We start from the raw sequence: 20,136 nt of genomic DNA, 5'->3' as shown, positions 1-20,136 counted from the left end.
AGAGGGTGAAGAAGAGCTGCCATCTTGAAAATGGAGCAAATGATGGAGAAGCAAGTCAGTTGATAAAGGCACCAGAGCTCAAGACAGAACTGAGCAAATGGGAGGCTAGAACCAAGGTGGAATGAGGAGGGGAGAGGCATGGATCCAGGAGTGGGAGACGGAGGCAGTGATGCAGAAGAGTCCAGGAGATCTTTGGATGGCATGATTTCTGCTTGTAGTCTTTTGAGGAACCCTTCCTTTAGCTCCACTTGGGCTGTACTCAGACTTAAAGCGGCAGACTTCTAACAGCCAGGTGGGGACCCTAGACCTGCTTTTTTCTGTAGATAAAGCAACTTTCCCTTGGGGAAGAAAAATCAAGTTAGAAAATTAACTTGCCTCCTCTTTAAAAAAAAAAGGTTTCTAGGACATCTATAACTAGATGTTTTCTTAATGTGTTGAGCAGCAAGCATTTAAAATATATATGTGTGTGTATGTATATATATATATATAGTGCTTTTTATCTTCATTTCACCCAAGCTAAGACTCTTCCTATTGAAAGATGGATGGAGAAAACAAAAAATATGTGAACCTACCATATCTCCTTAGATTTATTTAGCCTTTGCCTCCGAAGAGCTCAAATATCTTATTGATCTTGGTCACGTGTTATAATAAATTAGATTTTTAGCCTTTTGGCCTCACCTCGCAGTGTCCATGTCAAGGGTTACTAGAGATGGTGTTGGACCCAGGGCCTAGTTCTGAGCCCCACTATATTATATGGTCCAAACCTTAAACGGATAGTTGAGAGTCAAAGCCAGGTTCTGGACTAGGTAGGGAAACAAAAACTCGTGACACCGTGCAGCTGGGATTCTCTCTTTGACCTGTTCACGGGCCTTTCATTGAGCCTTGTTTACCATGCTTTTCTTGTGGTTTGTGACAGATAAGAACTGTATTGATTCCTAGCATCTGCTGGCAGTAACCTTTGAAAGGGCAGGTGATGCATCACCACAGAATTTTATCTATCAATATCGGAGTAATAGAAAGACAGGGATGACATCTAATCACAACACGGCTGGCAGCTCATAAATCTGAGCTGATATGGTGCTAGTAATGGGCGGTAGAAAAGGGACACGGATTAACATTCGGATAAAGTCGGGGGGACACTTAGATAGAAAGGACGAGATTTGGCCATGGGAAAAGTCCTACTGGGAATGGTCACCCTCACAGAGACGTGAGGAAGTTAAGTATCTTGCCCAAATGTATACAGCTATTAAGTGGCAGAGCCCCTCTCTGAGCCTCAGTTTCCTCACCTATAAAACGGACACAGTGAAGGATTCAATAAGATGATGTGTGCCAGTTCTCAAAGTGTGGTCCCTAGGGTAGCAGCATCACATCGCCTGGGAATTTACTAGGAATGCAAATCCTTGGGCCCCACCCCAGACCTGCCAAATTAAAAACCCCAGGGTAGGGCCCAGGATTCTGATGCATGCCAAAACAAGTTGAGAACCACGGGTGTGGCAAAACACCCAACAGAGTGCCTGGCACAGAGCTAGGGTTCAAAGAAGCAGCATTTAATTGGTGCTTTTTAAAATTATTAATAGTATTTAGCCTTACCATTTATATTAATAATGTATTCTGCTTACAAACTCTACAATCCTCATACTTTTTTTGACTCTCAGGTGAATTAGTAGGAAAAAAACATTTTTTGACAGATAGACATTTGTGACATGTAAGCAATGTCATAGGACTGGATATCTAATTCCTACACTCTGAATTACAAGGCTAGAGGATACCAGCATTCTAAAGGTTAATGTTCGAATGTGTGCTTTGGACATATCGATATCAGTGCCTTTGACATGTCGGGAAGCTTCCAGCCTGGACAGTGAATAGTGCTACTATTTAATAACATAAATGGAGTCTGTCTGATTCTGCAAAGAAACGGCCTTCCTTAGGGCCCAGAATATATAGTCCCTTCTGCAGTTACACTCACAGTATTTTTAATCATTTCATGTTTTCATTATATCCCAAGTACAAGGTGTTACAAAGAGTCCCTGGTGCTGGCAGTCACTCAAAAATTGACAAATCTAAAAAGTGAATAGAACAGCAAGTAGCCCATTAGAGGTTTTCTTTTTTTCTTTTTCTTTATTTAAGAAAAAAAAACTTTTTTAAAAAGAAAAACTATCTTATAATGTTAGGAGGGTTGATTTTGGCTTCTTAAAAATGAAAAATAGTAGTAATAAAGTTCCCCAATTGTTGGTCTTTTCTCTGTAGAAATTATGGCTGTGCACAACTGTGGCAGTTTAACTGTGTTTCCACGAAGTACGTAATTCACACGCTAAATGTGACAAGCGTGACTGCCTGTAAACCCAACGACTTTTTTAAGAGACTGAAATTCAGAACATTATTCTCTCTGAAACTGCACTTTAGTAACCCAGCAGAAAACCCTTCAGATGTATTCTCCCACTGCAGGAAAGCCATCTGGGTATGCCAGGAGTAAAAACCCTGAAAGCTTTCATATAAGAACACATTGGTTGGGGGAATGAAGTGCGAACCAATTGCAATCGCCATATATTAAGGAACAGGAAGAACAGAAACTAGATCGTGGCAATGACCATTGTGCTGCTCCACCCTCTCTTCCCCCCACCAAAAAAATAAAATAAAATTAGAAAAGTTTATTAGGAAACTTACACAATGGTTGAAATTCTAAACTTTATATACTTAAGTTTCAGCGTGATAGGAGAGAACCTCTCCAAGCTGAGGTTCTTACACTTAGGTGAAACCTTTGCTTCTTTGCTTTCAAGGTAAGTGTCATTTCCTCCTGTGAGCTGCTGCTAAGGATGCTGTTAGCCTGCATCCGGAAGGCAAGGCACATTCACTCTAGCATCCGCTCCAGGCTGATCCATGGATGTTCATTAAGAGGCCGTGTAAAAGTGAAACTCTTGTTTACGTTTTCTTCCCCTGAACATTCTACGAGGCTCTTTCTGTGTCTGCTTCTTTCTGCCTACAGCTTATGACTCTTATTATTTCCCTTAAGCCTCTGTTTATGTCATTACCTACAGTTTTGCCGCAATTTTTTTTTTCACAATTCCGGTTTCTGGGTGTTCCCAGAGTACCCAGAATTTTATTTTATTTTATTTTATTTTAACATCTTTACTGGAGTATAATTTTATTTTCACATCTTTATTGGAGTATAATTGCTTTACATTGTTGTGTTAGTTGCCGCTGTATAACAAAATGAATCAGCTGTACATACACATATATCCCCCTATCTCCTCCCTTTTGCGTCTCCCTCCCACCCTCCCTATCCCACCCCTCTAGGTGGTCACAAAGCACGGAGCTGATCTCCCTGTGCTATGCGGCTGCTTCCCACTAGCTATCTGTTTTACATTTGGTAGTGTATATATGTCCATGCCACTCTCTCACTTCGTCCCAGCTTACCCTTCTCCCTCCCCATGTCCTCAAGTCCATTCTCTACGTCTGCGTCTTTATTCCTGTCCTGCCCCTAGGTTCTTCAGAACCATTTTTTTTTTAGATTCCATATATATGGGTTAGCATACGGTATTTGTTTTTCTCTTTCTGACTTACTTCGCTCTGTATGACAGACTCTAGGTCCATCCACCTCACTACAAATAACTCAATTTCGTTTCTTTTTATGGCTGAGTAATACTCCATTGTGTATATGTGCCACATCTTTATCCATTCATCTGTCGATGGACACTTAGGTTGCTTCAGTGTCCTGGCTATTGTAACTAGTGCTTTTGCAGCAAATTTTATGTCCTGGACACAGAGTGAAAAAGTCTGCTGTAATGGGGTAGTATAGATTTCTTTTCCCCTCCCTTCAGATTGTATAGTTGAATCTCATCACTTTTGTAACAAACCTGGGCTGCCTCTTTCAGTTTTCATTTTGGACTGCTTGCCTTATTTCCCTATTTGTTGTTTTGTCTTCACTGGCTCAACACACACGAGCACAAAACATACAGTAACAATGAAACCAAAGAAGCAAAAATTAACCAGAGTGCGGCATGCAAACTTACAAACCCACTGAGTGTGGGAGCACCAGCTGGAAGAAGTCAGGTTTTTTTGCAGCTGAATGCAGAATAATCTATTTGCCTTGGTTGCAGTCAGCTAGCTGCTTTGGGAGAGGATTTTTCATTTGTGTAGTGGTGGTTCTGTGAAACTTGGAAAAGAACCCAAGGTTCTAGTTCCTATTGACTTCATGAACGATTCACATCAATTTATCGTCATCGTGCAAACTTGAAGTCGGTTTTTACAGAAGGAGAAGTTGCAGAAGCCATGTTACTCCCTGGAGATGGGCCTCACTTGGTGGTGCGGATTCACCTTCTTCTTCACCCCATGACTCACTGATTCACTAGTTTCCTTGAAACCTGTTGTCTAGGAACAACACACTTCTTTCTGTGATCTTCCTTGGTTCAGCCATCAGTCTCAATGTTTAGGATCATGAAAGAATTACTGTACTCTAGGCCAGAGCTCCTCAAACTGTAATGCACACATGAATGATTAGAGTCTCTTGTTAAAATGCAGATTCTGACTCAGTCAGTCTGGTGTGGTTTGAGATTCTTCATTTTTAATCATCTCTCAGGGATTTTCAAAACTACTGGTCGACCACACTGAAATAGAAGGGCTCTTTTGGGAGTGAGGGTTGCAGGGGTGGAGGGACACCCAGGTACCCTAATTCTATTTTTGGTACAAGTGAGGCTGCAAAAACCCATCTCCGTGGTGAACAACAGTGGTGATGAGAATGGGTGTGTGAACTGCCGTCCAGCTCCTTTTGAAAGTTAGCTCTTTGCTGGTCCTTCCTTAGAAGGCCACTAGACACTAACTGGAGTTGAACAGAGGTGACTGAGGAACACCCAGGGCCCGCTTAACGGAGCTGAAAGCCCACTAATGTGCCTCACCTGGAAGGGCTCCCCACTCCTCCTCACTCTCCCTCCTCCCACCCTGAGCTCTGCCATCCCCCCTCCGGATTCCCTTACCTGGCTCTTATCAGCTTCGAGTACTCTGTGGCTGAAGTCTCTTAACTGATCTTCTTGGCTCCAGCGTTTTCCCACCTCCCGTCTTCCCTCCCTCTCTGCACAAACGTTATCTTTCAGAACACACGTGTGATCATATCACTCCCTGGATTAAAATCACTTAATGGTTCCCTATTAATTACAAGATAAAGTGCAAATTCCCTAGCCTGGCCTACAGTGTCCTTCAATATCTGGACCTAATGACCTTTCTAGAAAGCGCCCCTTCCTGGCACTCTTCAGAGCATACCACACTCTTCCCTTTGTTCTAAACACACCACGATCCTTCTTTCTAGTGTCTCTTCTTCATCCTCTCTGGAATTTGCACCCCCATCCTGACAGGGTCCTTCCTGGCTTCTCCAGCTTCCCATAGTGCAGTAGCATCCTTGTGGCTAATGAGTCTCACCACACTGTGCTGTCCTTGTACGTACACATGTCTGTCTCCCTCGCAACATCGGGAACTTCATTTTTTTTTGGAATTTTATTTTATTTATATTTCTATACAGCAGGTTCTTATTAGTTATCTATTTTATACATATTAGTGTATACATGTCAATCCCAGTCTCTCAATTCATCACACCACCACCACCACCACCACCCCCACCCCTGCCCCTTTCCCCCCTTGGTGTCCATATGTTTGTTCTCTACATCTGTGTCTCTATTTCTGCCCTGCAAACCAGTTCAGCTGTACCATTTTTGTCGGTTCCCCATACATGCGTTAATATACGATATTTGTTTTTCCTGACTCACTTCACTCTGTGTGACAGTCTCTAGGTCCATGCACGTCTCTACAAATGACCCCATTTCGTTCCTTTTTATGGCTGAGTAGTATTCCATTGTATATATGCCCATCGACAGATGAATGGATAAAGAAGATGCAATACATATATACATCAGGAACTTCTTAAAGCTGGGCTGTTTACTCTGTTGACCACTGGAGACACAGCACTAGGGCTGTTTCTTTTCGACCTTGTGAAAATGTCTGAGCCATGGAAAAGCAAATGGTTAGCTTCAGAATATAACAGACAATTGGAATTAATCATTTCAAAAGCAAAATTAAGGAAATTCTTAATTAAGTTCATTTGAAGTTCACAATTATATTTAATGAGAGATATGGGTACAATTTAATGTTTTGATGTTAAGAGACTTGTCTCCAAAAATGAGACTGCCTCAGTGTGAAGGTCTTAGTAACTCCCCCAACAAGCATTGATTAAACACTTTCTCTGTAAACTGACTCTCTATTATGCTTTGGGAATACAAAGATGAAGAAGATAGTATGACTGTTCTCAAGGAGATACAATAATTATAATTTTTAGACCCATTTTACATGTGTAAAACCTGAGGCTTCAAGAGCTTAAGTAACTTTTGCAAGGTTTAGCTAATAACTGGCAGTGCTAGCAGTTGAACCTAGATCAAAATATTTTTAAAAAGGAAACCACCCTGTAAATAAATGACCATAGAACTCTCAGTGTAATAAGTGCCGAGACTGACAATTACAACACACCATGAGCCAGAAGTCTAGGAACGTGGGGCGGTATCAGAGCTTCATGGGGAAAGCGAATGACTTCCAGCTGGATCCTGCGGCATCCTCCATGGTCAGTTTACCTGCCTTTGTACATAGCTTAGTAATAGATGGGTTTGAACTAATAATAATAACATTAAAAAACAAACTAGACTCAGTCACCAATTTTTTTTTATTGGTTTGCTTCCTACATTCAAAGGTGTATTTTTACCTAAGAATATCTATTGGGCTTCCCTGGTGGCGCAGTGGTTGAGAGGCCGCCTGCTGATGCAGGGGACACGGGTTTGTGCCCCGGTCCGGGAGGATCCCACATGCCGCGGAGCGGCGGGGCCCGTGAGCCATGGCCGCTGAGCCTGTGCGTCCGGAGTCTGTGCTCCGCAATGGGAGAGGCCACAACAGTGAGAGGCCCGAGTACCGCCAAAAAAAAAAAAAGAATATCTATTAGTGTCCAAGTATTATTGTCAAACTAAGCCAAATATTATTGTGAACTAAATTTTGTCTGTGCACTTTTCTTTCCTCCAGTGTCAAATGAAGGGGGAAATTACACCCCCCTCATGCCACAGTGACACACCACTTAGTGAAGGTTAGGTTTCTAGAGACCTCAAACATCCTGGATTAGTAAGCAGGAAAGGTCTTAGCACCAGTAGCTTTCTCAAAGCCCTTGCACTTAGTAATAAAGGAAGGAATTATCTTCAAGAAGTGACAGCCAGCATTGGAGGGAAGCAGCAAGGACATATACAGGCCTGACAGCTGAGATGGTTTAGAGAAGGGCCACATAGTCCTACGTGTGTCATTAACTCATGTCATCCTCCTTAAATAGGAGCATAGGACAAAGTGGCAAGTCAGCAAGCTCTGTGGAAATTGTTTTTGTTTCATTTCATTTCGTTTTAATTTTGGCCTTCAGAGAGAGATTCAATGATATGGAAAGCTCACTTTTGTGGAACAGCGTATTCAGTAACTTGATATCTGAGGTGTTGACTGACGGTTGAGGTTTTCCAGCAAGGGTGTTGTGTGTTACATGACTAACCTAACACAACCTTAGAACACGGAAATTGTCCACTGAACTAATCATGACCGTATAATTAAAGGAGGGAAAACAGAAAATAAGTCATGTTTGTAGTGCTATAGATTGAACCTAATTTTAAATGTTCACTCCTCTGCCTGCATCTGCTATTCACCTTATACTTTTCATACTGAGGATGGTTTTAGTTTGCAATTTAACGTTAGTGATGAAGATGTTTTAATTTACTCTGTGCTTTTGTAGTTAGCCTTAGAATGAAAAGAATGCTCGCTAAAGCTCTGAAATTGAAAAAAAAGAATTCCAGCAGATCATGGAAGCTCATAAGAAGGTCCGAGCACTATAGACAGAGGCTGCATGGAGATAGCTGGAGAAGGAAAAGATTATATCCTTTATTTAGCATTTTTGGAGCTCAAAAAATACTGTTACTCACATTTCCTCACTCGATTCTCATGATAACCTTGGAGGAGAGATGCCATTTACCCTTTTGAAAATGTGAAAACAGATTCGGAGTTTTTCCCGGTTTCACCACCAGTAAGCTCAGAACTGCAGCACAAATTCCTTTTTTCCGAGTTTTATGGTCTCATTTTCCTTAGATGCCCGCTTAAGTGAAAATAAGGTACAAGTGATGTCCTTATCACATATCTCTAATTTCAATGATGATTAATCAGCAGCCCACATTCAGATGATAACTAATCAAGTTATTTTCATAATGACACCGCTTTGGTTAGCGGCAGGGCCCCTCTGACTGACATAGGCTTTCCGCCGGGGACTCGGCAGTCAGGAAAGTAGAATCTGGAATCTCCTTTGGCCACTCTCCATATGCAATCCCTTCATCAAACCCTGGCTTAAGAAGAGCTTTCTAACTCATATGTTTCTTCTCAGACTCAGCTGGGACCAACAACTCAAGAGCCCAGAGGTTAAAAAACCGCCACTTGCTTTGTGACTGACGGATAATAGAGGGCATAACTCACCATAAGGGCCTTAGTCACAGAACCCAATTTTCCAGCTAAGAAACTGTCATTTCATAAAATAGTCCAAAGCTGCTTGGATTCCTGGTAGGAGATGTGAATAAGTTGAATGTTGCCACATTATTCAGCATGATGCTTATCATGGATTTACAGCTGTTTCTTCAACAAACCATATTACACATGCTCGGAATACCCTCTAGAATAAGAATATGAAACATCTATCCCCTCCCATTTCCCCGGTTTCTGTTTCTGTAGTCATGTCAGTTGAGGTTGACATTCACTCGGAGTCCATATCTGATGTGTTCCAACTGATATCCTTACTTGCTTGTCCTGTCGGCTCTAAGCTTTAAATTTGGAAGGTGTTCAATGGCTCTTGTTGGCAGGAAAAATGAACGAGGAGATGTAGAGAGAGACTGCTATTACAGCCAAATTTCAGTCACATAGATTGTCAATACTAATGAATGCCCTTGAAGCAGACACTCTAAATGCCTGAAGTTGGAGTTGAACTGCATTTTGAGTCGGGATCATTCGGCAGAACAGACATCCTCTCTCTAAATACTAAAGGACCAGTATTTGGACTCTGGTTATAGAGCTAATTATATCGCTGTCACATATTGGAACATGCTGATTGCTGATGGATAGGCTTCAAATTCCTTCTAAGCTGTATTAGTTTAGTTTTAGTCCTAACTCATAGAAATCAGATACAGTAGATTCTTCCATTAGTTCCCCACCGTTCTTTTAGCATCATAAAATAAAGCCTCATTAACATACTGTAATTGTGACTAGTGCCACAGTTAAATAGACGGAGGTTTGGATATTGGTTCCAGCCACTTATTTAACCTCTCTAAATCTCAGTTTCCTCATCTGTATAATGGGGATGATGATAAGATATTGAACCACATAGGATTGTTGTGAGGATTAAATGAAATAACACAAAAAACAACGCCTAGCGCCTGGCACACAGAAAACATTTTTAAAGTATTTAGCTATTGTTGTCATACAGATAATTAAAATAATGCTCCCTCCAGAAATCATGGGAGTTTTCTTGATATTAAAAAAATTAAAATAATAATGAACGCTTTAGAAATGTGTTTCTCTTGCCTCCAGACGTGGAGAAAAGCAGTCACTTCCCTTTTCTGTGTGTAGTAATCATTGTTACATGGGATAAGCCTTGTGATTTTAAATATCTTACACTAATTGTTAGTCTTTTAACACCCTGGAGGCAAACGTAAAGAAAAAAAAAAAAGTCAGCTTTTAGTAAGTTGAAGCAAGTGGCCCGGCTTTAATAATGGTACCTCTCATCAAAGGGAAAGATGATATTAAATTGGGTGCTTAAAAGCAGGGTATAAAAAATAAGGGAACTGCACGTGCCATCTCCATTGAGACTTGAGCTTAAGGGTTGGAAGGAAATTCAATTTAAAGCACTTTGTAGAGGGGCAGTTATTGTAAACAATCTTCATCTCTAAATATGCTTAGCCTGTAGGGAAATTGAGAAGCATCAGTTAAGAAGAGACCACAGTAGAGTCTGCTGTCTCCGTAGCTTTGAGACAGAAATTTGTGAATTTCTTTTCAATTGGTTAGAAAAACAGGCAACATTATATTTTCTTACAGAGTGAGGGCTCACCAGCGGCTGCTGCAGTGTGTATAGTAAATGGCTTGGCTACCAAGGTCTCTTCCCGGGTAAGGAAGAAGTCCAAGTTCCCTTAAGTATTTATAGGAATAATAGAACCTAATATGTGTGTCGTCCTTTGTGGTTTTCAGATATTTTAATGCGTATTTTGAGTTTTAATCATTTAAACCTTTTGTTTTCATGATGAATAGCTCATGGTTTGAGAAATGTGGATAGTTCTCTATATGAATTAAAATCGTCCATTCCCATTCTCCCAGGCTTCAGCTAACTTTGGGACCAGTGACCACCCACCCCACTGGATGGTGTGAGGGTCTGTGCTTCATCAGTTACTGGCTTCCACCTGCACAATGCATCCATTTTAGAATGTGATTTTCTTTCCCAGTAGTCGATGCTCATGGACAGCAGAACTGTACAACTAGTTTTCACTCTGCAAAGTAGCCATTTAATATATCCCAGGGAGTGGAATATCATATTATCAGTTCATTAGCAAAGTGGTTGGTGCAGAAGAGCAACAGTTGGCCTTCAGCACGCTCTGTCTGAAAGAGACAATGTATTTTGAAATGCTGGAACACTCCCCCTCTTTGAATTGCTACTGCAGCAGAGCAATATAAAACTGTTCTTTTATTCTTCTTTTGCCATAAACGAGCATCACAGAATCAAATCCATTGAGAAGAGACTCCTTGCTTTGCCAACACAATTAGTTTTGTAAGAAGCCTCTGTATTCAGATTGTTCTCCTCCAAGGTCCAAGTTGGATGGCTGTGGTTATTTTTTAATTAATATTTTTTTAAGAGCCTCTTTTCTCCCAAGAGCCTCTAAGAAGATTTAGCAGGCTTAAAATGACTGTTCCACAAGGTGATTTCAGTGCCATCTCACAAGCAAATAAAACAGTGACTTTCCCACTTTGGGGGCTCTGTTTTTTCCTCTCTCTTTTAATTCTCAGAAAACGTGTCCACTGGAGGAAGTTTTTCTTCAGGGTGAGGCTGTCTTCTCTCCAAAAAAGATGCTATCTTTTTGATGAACGAAAATGCCATGAAACCTGTCCAGCTATGAAAAGGAGTGAGAGGAGAAGAAAGTCTGGGATTTTCACATTTCATTGTGAAGAGCAAAAGGATTCAGTGATTATTATTATCTTTTATGGTTTATTCTTATATTCCTCTTTCTTTGATTGCCTTCGCTTCTTGGATAAGTGGATTTTAATGGAAAAGCTAATTCAGATCTTCATGTTTAGTGGACGGGTATCACTCCCCACAAACATTCTATAGAGGGCATTGAACCTCTGCGCTTTATGGGGTCAGGCAGCTCAGATCATAAGCATCGTAATTGCTTGGCCCTCTTGGTGCTGTGGGCTCTGATTAAAAAGTCCTATTGAGCTCAGTCTTTTAAGAGGAAGGCTTCTAATGCGATGGTTAAAACTGAAATAGCATAGGCGCAGCTGCTCTAACTACTTTCTTTTGTCACAGTATTCCTGGAAAAGAGTTTTCACACATCTAATCAATGTTTCCTTTCACAAAAGAGATTCTCATCCTATATGTAAATACCAGTTGGACTGTATTGACCAACAGTCAATACAGTTGAACTGCTTGACCGCGGTTCTTCAGCCTTAATGCTGAAAACCAATAGACCCAAAGGTAAAAACAGCTTGATGCTTATTCGTCTTTAAAGTTAAGGCTTGGGTCACCTTTGGTTTGGCATGGTATAAGAGCTCATTCTCTTGGAAGAGAAAAGCAGAAACAGCTCTTCTTACAAATGAAATAGCACAAGATTAAAGGATTTCATGGGGACAAGAGAATCTTGACATGGTCCTTTGCAATAACTTTTGTCCTGTTTTAAATCCTGAACTTTCCAATTTGTAAGGTGATGGTGGAATTATCAAAATCTATTCACTAGGTCGATTTTGTTAGCCTTAGATCCATCAAAACCTGGGTTTGGGAACTCTGAAGGCAAAATCTGGCCGTGCTCTTTCAGAGCTACCCCTTCTGAAAGGGATATTGCAAGACATGAGATTTGCAGAACTGGACCTTTGTGTAAGTTGGTGTGGCTGAACGCATTGTGGCAAGTCACCACTATAAGCATCAGTATTCTTGGCTGTCCCTCCTTCGTGTGCATTTTCGAGTTAAAGGTGAAATTCCATCTTTAACCCCCTTGTGGTTGTCTGAACAGTGATTAATGAACTAGATGTGATTCCTTGCAGACCTTTCAAAGGATGGATGAAGGATGGAATTTCAGCCTTGTGTTTTTTTTTTGTTTTTTTTTTGAAACCAGGCCTTTTGCATCATACAGCTTTTAAAATCAATGTCCTTTTTTGAATGCTGAGAAAACAAAGGGAACTTCTCAAAAGTGTATGCAGCTTGACACAGTAGGCCTTAATTGGTGTCAAGGAGATGTTGGGATGAATGGGGAAATGCCCATTTAGCTGGTAAGACTGAAAAGTGGAGCCTTGTTATGAGCTCTCATCTCCACGTTTTTAAACTATAGCAAAACTGAAACATATTTGCAATATAGATCATAATGACTCCAAAGGAGCCATTATACTCTATTATGTAATTACATAATCAAAGCATGCATAGTAATCAGCTTTTGGAATTCAATGCTAATCAAACATACCTATAGTATGTGTTTAAGCCAAAATAGAGAACGTTAATTTGCCATTAGTCAACTAAACAAGAATGTGTATACAGAATATTCATGAATTGCTTAATGTTGTGTCAGATGATATTTTTTTGTTTTGTATTCAGGGGAAGTCAACAATTTTAATTGAAGAAAAAACCAGCACTGAGGGAAGATTACTCTTTAACTTGCCGTTCAAAAATTTGCCTCACCTTTTTACTGATTATAAAAGGAGATTAGATTAAATTCAATATTTTTTTTTCCTTCCATAAGCTCAAGTGATACAGCAGTAATTATATAACAGGAGATTCTTAGGAGATCCTGACCATCTCCATGCCATAGGATAAAGTGTTATGAATACTACACTTGAAACAAAGCTTTTAATAAATAAATAAACAAACAAACCTTGAGCATCTCTTGCTTTTGTAATTAGAAGCAAATCAATAAATGTTATTTAGAAATAACCAAGAATAGAAATACCTTGATGAGCCATCAGGAGATGGGGCCTCATACTTGCCATGTGATCTTACTTACATATCTCCTCCCTGGGCCTCACTGTCTTTATCTATAAAATGAGAGAGTTGATCTGGAGGTTCCTTTTAGTTCTGTTGGCCTTGGTTTCCACAAGGCTTCTATGAAAAAGAAGGTGACACAGAGGAAATGCTTTGGTCCGTGCGACGTACTCTTGCCCACTCAGTTATCTGTGGAGTTGGTTTATCTTATTTTAACTCTGAGCTTGTGAACTGTATGGTTCGCATTCATGCTTATTTTGACCATTGAGTAGACAGTCCTTGGAGCAGTCAACAAATTCCACTTTACTGTCTGGGATAGCAAAACATGGATGAGGATCAAAAAGGTTAAGAGTAGCTTTGTAAACAGCAGACAGATTGAATGCTTTTGATTTTAAATAAATATTCTAGTATTCACAAAGGTTGAAGGATTGTCTCTCTTCGAAATAAAGAATTGTATTTATGTTGAAGAGGGCTCACCCTTAACCTTAATCCACGGTTGATAGACCCATCGTTTTCTGTTTCGGTTTTTTTTTTTTTTTGGCCGCGCCTCGTGGCACGTGGGACCTCAGTTCCCCGACCAGGGATGGAATCTGCGTCCCCTGCGGTGGAAGCGTGGAGTCTTAACCACTGGACTGCCAGGGAAGTCCTGGACCCATCGTTTTCAACACAGGTTCTCACTGTCTTTTATTTGCACGTTGGATGACTGAAAATGTTACTGTAATATTTAAAGGGGTCTAAATTCTTTCATCAAAAGCTTTTGTGGCTTGAACTTCAAATAATTTATTTTCAAATTACTTTTACTGCAATTCTTATTAATTCAAATAGGTTTCTGATTTGATATAAAACTCTGTAAATGCAAGGAACAGTTTAATGAATTGAAAGATAGGATTGAGTCTTTTAAAGGAAGTGTACGAAATATGCTGACAATAATTGCTTAGATAGAAATCACATCTTAATGGCTTTGTTAATGATTTATAGTGAACGCTGTGTTTACGTTGACTTGGAGGAACATGTGCAGTTAGAAAGATTTCTCCCTCTGGGTTTCAGCAGAATCTTAATTTTTTTTTTTCTTTTCCTGAAATGTACTCAGTTCTAAGGCTAGCTCTCAGAAACGTTAGCAGGAATTGCAGAGCCTCTGTTGGTGATGGTTGTATTTGGGTTGGGGTAAGGGGTTTTTCTTTCAATTTGGGCACGTAATTGATATGGTTGTAAAAATGGGATCCAACAGAAATGAGAATGGGGGAAAAGCCATCTGAAGCTTTAAGACACAGGGCTCACATACCAATAAGAAATAAGTGTTTCAAAAACATGCAAGCTTTTTGCCTCTTTAGAAAGTCTCAACTTAGGTACCATTTGGAGGGGAAGAATTAATAACCCCAAAGCTTTAATTAGTGTAAAATTTCGATAACTCTGGTGGCTTTTTTAATGGCTGCGTTGATCATTGGCAGGATGATTTTTTTGTTGGTTTGGTTGGGTTTTTTTGGACAGCCTGTATTGTTGGTTGGACTTTTGCCTATTTAGACAACCTGACTATGCTGATTTCATGTTAGGTTCAGTCTTCCACACAGCAGAGGATTAAAAAGAAAGGTTCCCCTAAGACGATTTTGCAACTGAAAGAGTAGAACAGGGGACCTTATTTGCTCTTTCTCTGGTCAAGCTGTCTTCCCAGTAAAGAGTCATTGGTGCTCCTCGAGTCAGGAAGAGTTTACATAGTTGCCATAGTATAAACCGAATTCTGTTCCAACTGTGACTTGCCCTTTTATTATAGACTTGACTGGAGAGACTTCCCCGGTGTAAATGAAGTGCTTTATTTATTAACAGCCAGGCAGCGGGGGCCAGAGCCCTCGGTGCTGGCAAACGCTGGCCGTGCACTGGTAATAAAGGCATTCTCCAGGGGCAGTGTGCTGAGTGCTAAAAGAAGGAAGCAGTAGTAAACAAGGTGTTTTACATTCAGGACAGTTTCTCTCTCATCTTGAAGTGTGTAATTGTGTTCTGGATAAATTATGGAAATAGAAAAAATTCAGAAGTTGCTCATAGGGAAATCACCCTCTTTAAAAACAAGTAAAATTTCCAAGGCAGAGCCAGTAGATCCTTGGCAACAAATCTTGAGGTTGGCTGGTTAAAAAGTACAAACTGTATGGGCTGGAGAATCTGACGTAACTGGGTTCAAACACCAGCTCGGCCACTTAGTTGAATTCCATTAGGCAGCTTATTTCAATTTCTCCGTGTCTCAGGTTCTTAATCTTTAAAGTGGAGACATTGAAAACTCCAGGAGTTTGAGAAGGAAAAGCGTGCAAAGCCACTAACACAACGCCTAGCGTCGGAGCAACATACGTTCCCTTCTCCCAGTCCCGGTGCCTGAGAATGCTATTTCTCATTTCAGCTTCTTGCTCGAAGATTTGCCCCATCACCCCGGCCTTCAGGCAGTTCTCTTGTTGGTCAAATAGATTCCAACCCAGGCTTAGTGTTCTGTGTAATGCATTTACATAGTGTTTATAACAAAATGAGGTTTCAGGAAAGAATCCATGAGTTAAGTCAACTGATGATTGAATTAATGGGGGATTTCTGAGTCCACTGCATTCCCAAGCCCACTCCAGCCCTAACCAGCTCAGCTGAAATGGTCTTTACTGATCATCAAAATAAATTTTATCTTTTTTTTTTTTTTTTTGCTTTAGGTAATATGCTTTTTCTTCCTTGTAATGAATGTCCTGGCAACTTCTAGAGTACTTTGGGAGACCTGCTTGCGAGAGAATGGGCCTCTCTAATGCCAGAGTTTTATTTTTAGAATTTGTGGGTCAGATAGGGAAGTTATAGGGAATACAGTTGCTGGTATAAATTAAAAGCCAGTTTGATTCCGTCTCTTAAACCTCACCCACATATACCAACTAGCAGTCAAAAATGTCTATACGTGTCAGACGTTGTTCCACCCTTAAAATAAATTACCTTGCTGATAACAGCCTTATTTAATGGCTACAGTATATTGTACCTACTTGATTTCTTTTGCCCAGAACGTGTGCTGTTTCTGCCCTGACGGTATATCTGCTAATTGAATTTTAGAAAATCGGAAGAGTTTTTTAAATGGATTATTTAAGAAAGGCACCAAAGTTACCTGTTTGTAGCCTTCTGCTACACATCAAATTGTGTTTTGTAACAACCTAATTGTCATGATATCTGTTTCAAGGGGAAATTTATCAAGTCACAGTGCACCCTTCTGTTTGGAAGAAATAGTTGCGGACGTGAGCAGAAATTATTTTTACATAAAGGCTTCAGGCGGTTAGGAGTACTGACATACATATCATATTTTCATCACTGTCATTCGCTTCCTTTGCCTCAACTAAATAGGTCATTATTATTCCATTGCAGCCATCTTATGATGCTCCAAGCATGGAGCTCTGTGTAATATAACTACTGTCCAGCTGACCCATATAATTTATTGGTGACTTTTACAGAGTGACATCCTTGGGCCACCACCATCAGTCAAGGCACTTTGATATCTTGCAACACTTATAATTTTTTAGCATTTGTATTGTAACCATGTTAACATAGCTACGTATTGTCCTTTTCTGAGACAGTGGATTTTAGGTTGGCCTTAGCAATTTCAAAAAATAATACAGTAGTGATGATGATACCACCGTGGATTTGCAGAGCCTGTTATGTGCCAGAGCACAGCAAGGGCAAACATTTGCAGATGGCAAAAGTTTTACCTGAATGATTTACTCAGTAATGACACATTAAAGGGATCTGGTCTTATATTATTTAATTATAAGTAATAAATAAGAATGTTTAGACTTTTTAAGAAACGTACAAACAAAAAATCCCTCTGGCTCTGTTTTATTACTTTCCTTGCTTTAAATACAAAACCACAGTCAACTCCTCTGCTCCTGTCTCCTTTGCAAATGTTTTATAGCCTTAATATGAATATAGACAGAATATACTAGGGTTCTGAGTAAAGACTAAAATTAGAGTGGATGGTTATTTCCACAGTAACTATTCTATTAGAGCTTAATTGAATTGCACTTGGCTTTAAGTCCCAGCATCTGCAAGATGGTAGTCAGGATCTATAAGGCCAAAGGGATTAAGGCCTTTCACTGGGTAGCCTTTCCATGTGTTCCTTTTATAAGCTGAAGATTCTTATTTGTGTTGCTAATAAACTTCCTTTCGGTAGAAGAAATCTCCTCCACAATCCGGTAGACTGGTTTGATAGTCTAACCTCCTCAAGGCAAGTCCCATTTTTCGAGACAGAATAGCATTTGAATCATGCAGTTTAATGTTTCCTTACTAGGTTGGGTTACCCTGAGGAAATGGGGTATTGTCCTTTCTGTACAGACCTCCCCGCCAGGGCCAGCAAAACCACCTTGAAAAGCTTGCTCAGTTGGCAGGAATTCCCTTTCCCTTGTTTTAGTCTCAGATCTGAGAATAAACTGCTCCCCCCAGCTTGGTTCTGAATTCTGTGTTTGTCACGGTGACCCACTGAGGAAAAAATAAGCATGACTTCGTCTCCTCTGATCACTCTTCCTCTTTGATATTATTCTCTAACACTCTTCAGCCCACTAAGCTTTCACTGCTGGATCAAGCTAGGGAAGATTTACCTTTACACTTGCTACAAGCCCTGTGGGCCTCGTTCTCACACCCAGGTTACTTCCCTGGATCAGAGGTCTCAAGGTTGGGTTTGCTTTTGCTCTGCTCCTCAAGCTTCAAGAATTTTTGTTTATCTGTGCCTCTAATAATTTTTTCCTTATCCCTCTAGTTGCCTCTTTTCTAATCCTCTCCCGTAGGCTGGTCTATTTCTAGGTGGATTTGGCTTAAAGCCATCTTAGACGTCCCTTCTCACACTTCCCAACTGTATCCTGCCAAAAAAGGATCCTTCAGCAGAAATATGAGAGCAGGTGGAAATCCTCCATTTACTCAAATTGCGTCTCTATTTATGCGGTCTCATTTTTTTTTTTAGAATAGTACTTATCTTTGACCTTTGTTTCTTAATGTGACAGGTTTTTTTTAGAGAGTGAATAAGCCACCCCGAGTTGATATATAATTACATAGAGAGCTCCTTGAGAGCAGGGACCGTGAGCTTTCATTCTTGTATCCACACTACTGGCAACACGTACAGTTGCTTAGTTGGGATTTGACATCTAGAGAAGTGATGGTGGTGATGATGATAGCAGCTACCATTTATTCAGTTTTACGAAAGGTAGCCACAGTGCTAAATGCTTTACACTGATTATCTTTTTTTTTCTTTAAATTTGTTTATTTATGTATTTATTTTTGGCTGCGTTGGGTCTTCGTTGCTGCACGCGAGCTTTCTCTAGTTGTGAGCGGGGGCTGCTCTTCGCTGCGGAGCACGGGCTCTAGAGCGCAGGCTCAGTAGTTGTGGCGCACGGGCTTAGTTGCTCTGCAGCATGTGGGATCTTTCCAGATGAGCGTTCGAACTCGTGTCCCCTTCATTGGCAGGTGGATTCTTAACCACTGTGCCACCAGGGAAGTCCCTGATTATCTTTCTTAATCCTCCCAACAGCTCTGTGAGATAGCTTTTAATCACTATCCCCACTTTACAGATGAGACATTGTCTCAGGGACTTTAAATAGTTTGCCTAAAATCTTACAGCTAAAAAGCAATGTCTCTTGTCCCCTCCCTGATTGACCATTGTACCTATTGCCTATATTATACTTTTTGTTCTGTAAGTGGGAATTAGGGATCAGTTTTCACCAACATTGCAGCTTCTTAGAGGCTAGGACAATATCTTATACTACTAAATCCCCTGCTATGCCTGGTGCGGAATTGGACATTCAACAATTATTTCATCTTTTGCTTTTGAAGTCTCCTCTCCTCCTACCTGTGCTGTGGATCGTTTAGGACATTTATGAGGGGCCCTGGCTACTGTCACTTATCCTAGAAGTAACAAAGTAGAGCAGATCTGGAGATAATCCAGACATCAGTGGATCTGAAAGCCTAGACTTTTTGACATGTTCTGTAAGAAATTTTCTAAATGGCTGGAAGGGGGTGGTCTGTAGAAGGGACGTGGTTCAGGACTGCCTGGAGCAGTCCTGAAACTACATGAAGATGTAGTTTCTGAGAACAGAGTAATAAAGTGAACTGTAAGGCTTCCCAGGATTTTACTGAGTTTCCAAAGGGTCATAGTCAGGTCCCCACCCCTACGCAATAAATAACGGAACTGCCTATACTTTGGGAATCTTGACATCCACTAACAAGGTGAGATTGTTTACTGAGCCCTCCCACCTACTTCTATTAAGTGACCCCTTGAGTTTTCTGTGAGGTGACCAAATAGCTCAAGGGCATTTGAGCTGAGGTTCAGTACAGTCATTCCTTGGTATCCATGGGGGATTGGTTCCAGGACCCCCACGGACACCAGAAACCTCAGGATCCTCAAGTCCTTTCTATAAAAGGTATACTTTAGGGCTTCCCTGGTGGCACAGTGGTTGAGAGTCCGCCTGCCGATGCAGGGGACACGGGTTTGTGCCCCGGTCCGGGAAGATCCCACATGCCGTGGAGCGGCTGGGCCCGTGAGCCACAGCCGCTAAGCCTGCGCGTCCGGAGCCTGTGTTCCGCAACAGGAGAGGCCACGACAGTGAGAGGCCCGAGTACCCCAAAAAAAAAAAAAAAAAAAAAGAAATGTATACTTTAAGTCATCTCTAGATTACTTATAATACCCAATACAATGTAAATGTTATGTAAATAGTGGTAAAAACAATGTAAGCACTATGTAAATAGTTGCTGTCGTGCAAATTCAAGTTTTGCTTTGGGGAACATTCTGGAATTTTTTTTTTTTTTTAGTATTTTCAATCTGTGGTTGGTTGAATCTGTGGATGCCGAACCCGCAGATAAGGAAGGCTGATGTATACATATTTCCCCTACTC

General features: G+C 40.7%; 1 protein-coding gene across 3 annotated transcripts in view; it reads left to right on the top strand.

Moving 5' to 3' along the window:
* CADM1 (cell adhesion molecule 1) overlaps positions 1-20,136 on the top strand; it is a 335,266-nt gene that overhangs the window by 246,855 nt on the left and 68,275 nt on the right. The gene's annotated exons all lie outside the window — the stretch shown is intronic.

Source organism: Stenella coeruleoalba (genome assembly GCF_951394435.1).
Source record: "Stenella coeruleoalba genome assembly, chromosome: 8".
In the NCBI taxonomy this organism is placed as follows: domain Eukaryota; kingdom Metazoa; phylum Chordata; class Mammalia; order Artiodactyla; family Delphinidae; genus Stenella; species Stenella coeruleoalba.
Note: the sequence above shows the minus strand (reverse complement) of the source record. Positions and strands in the feature narration are given on the sequence as shown.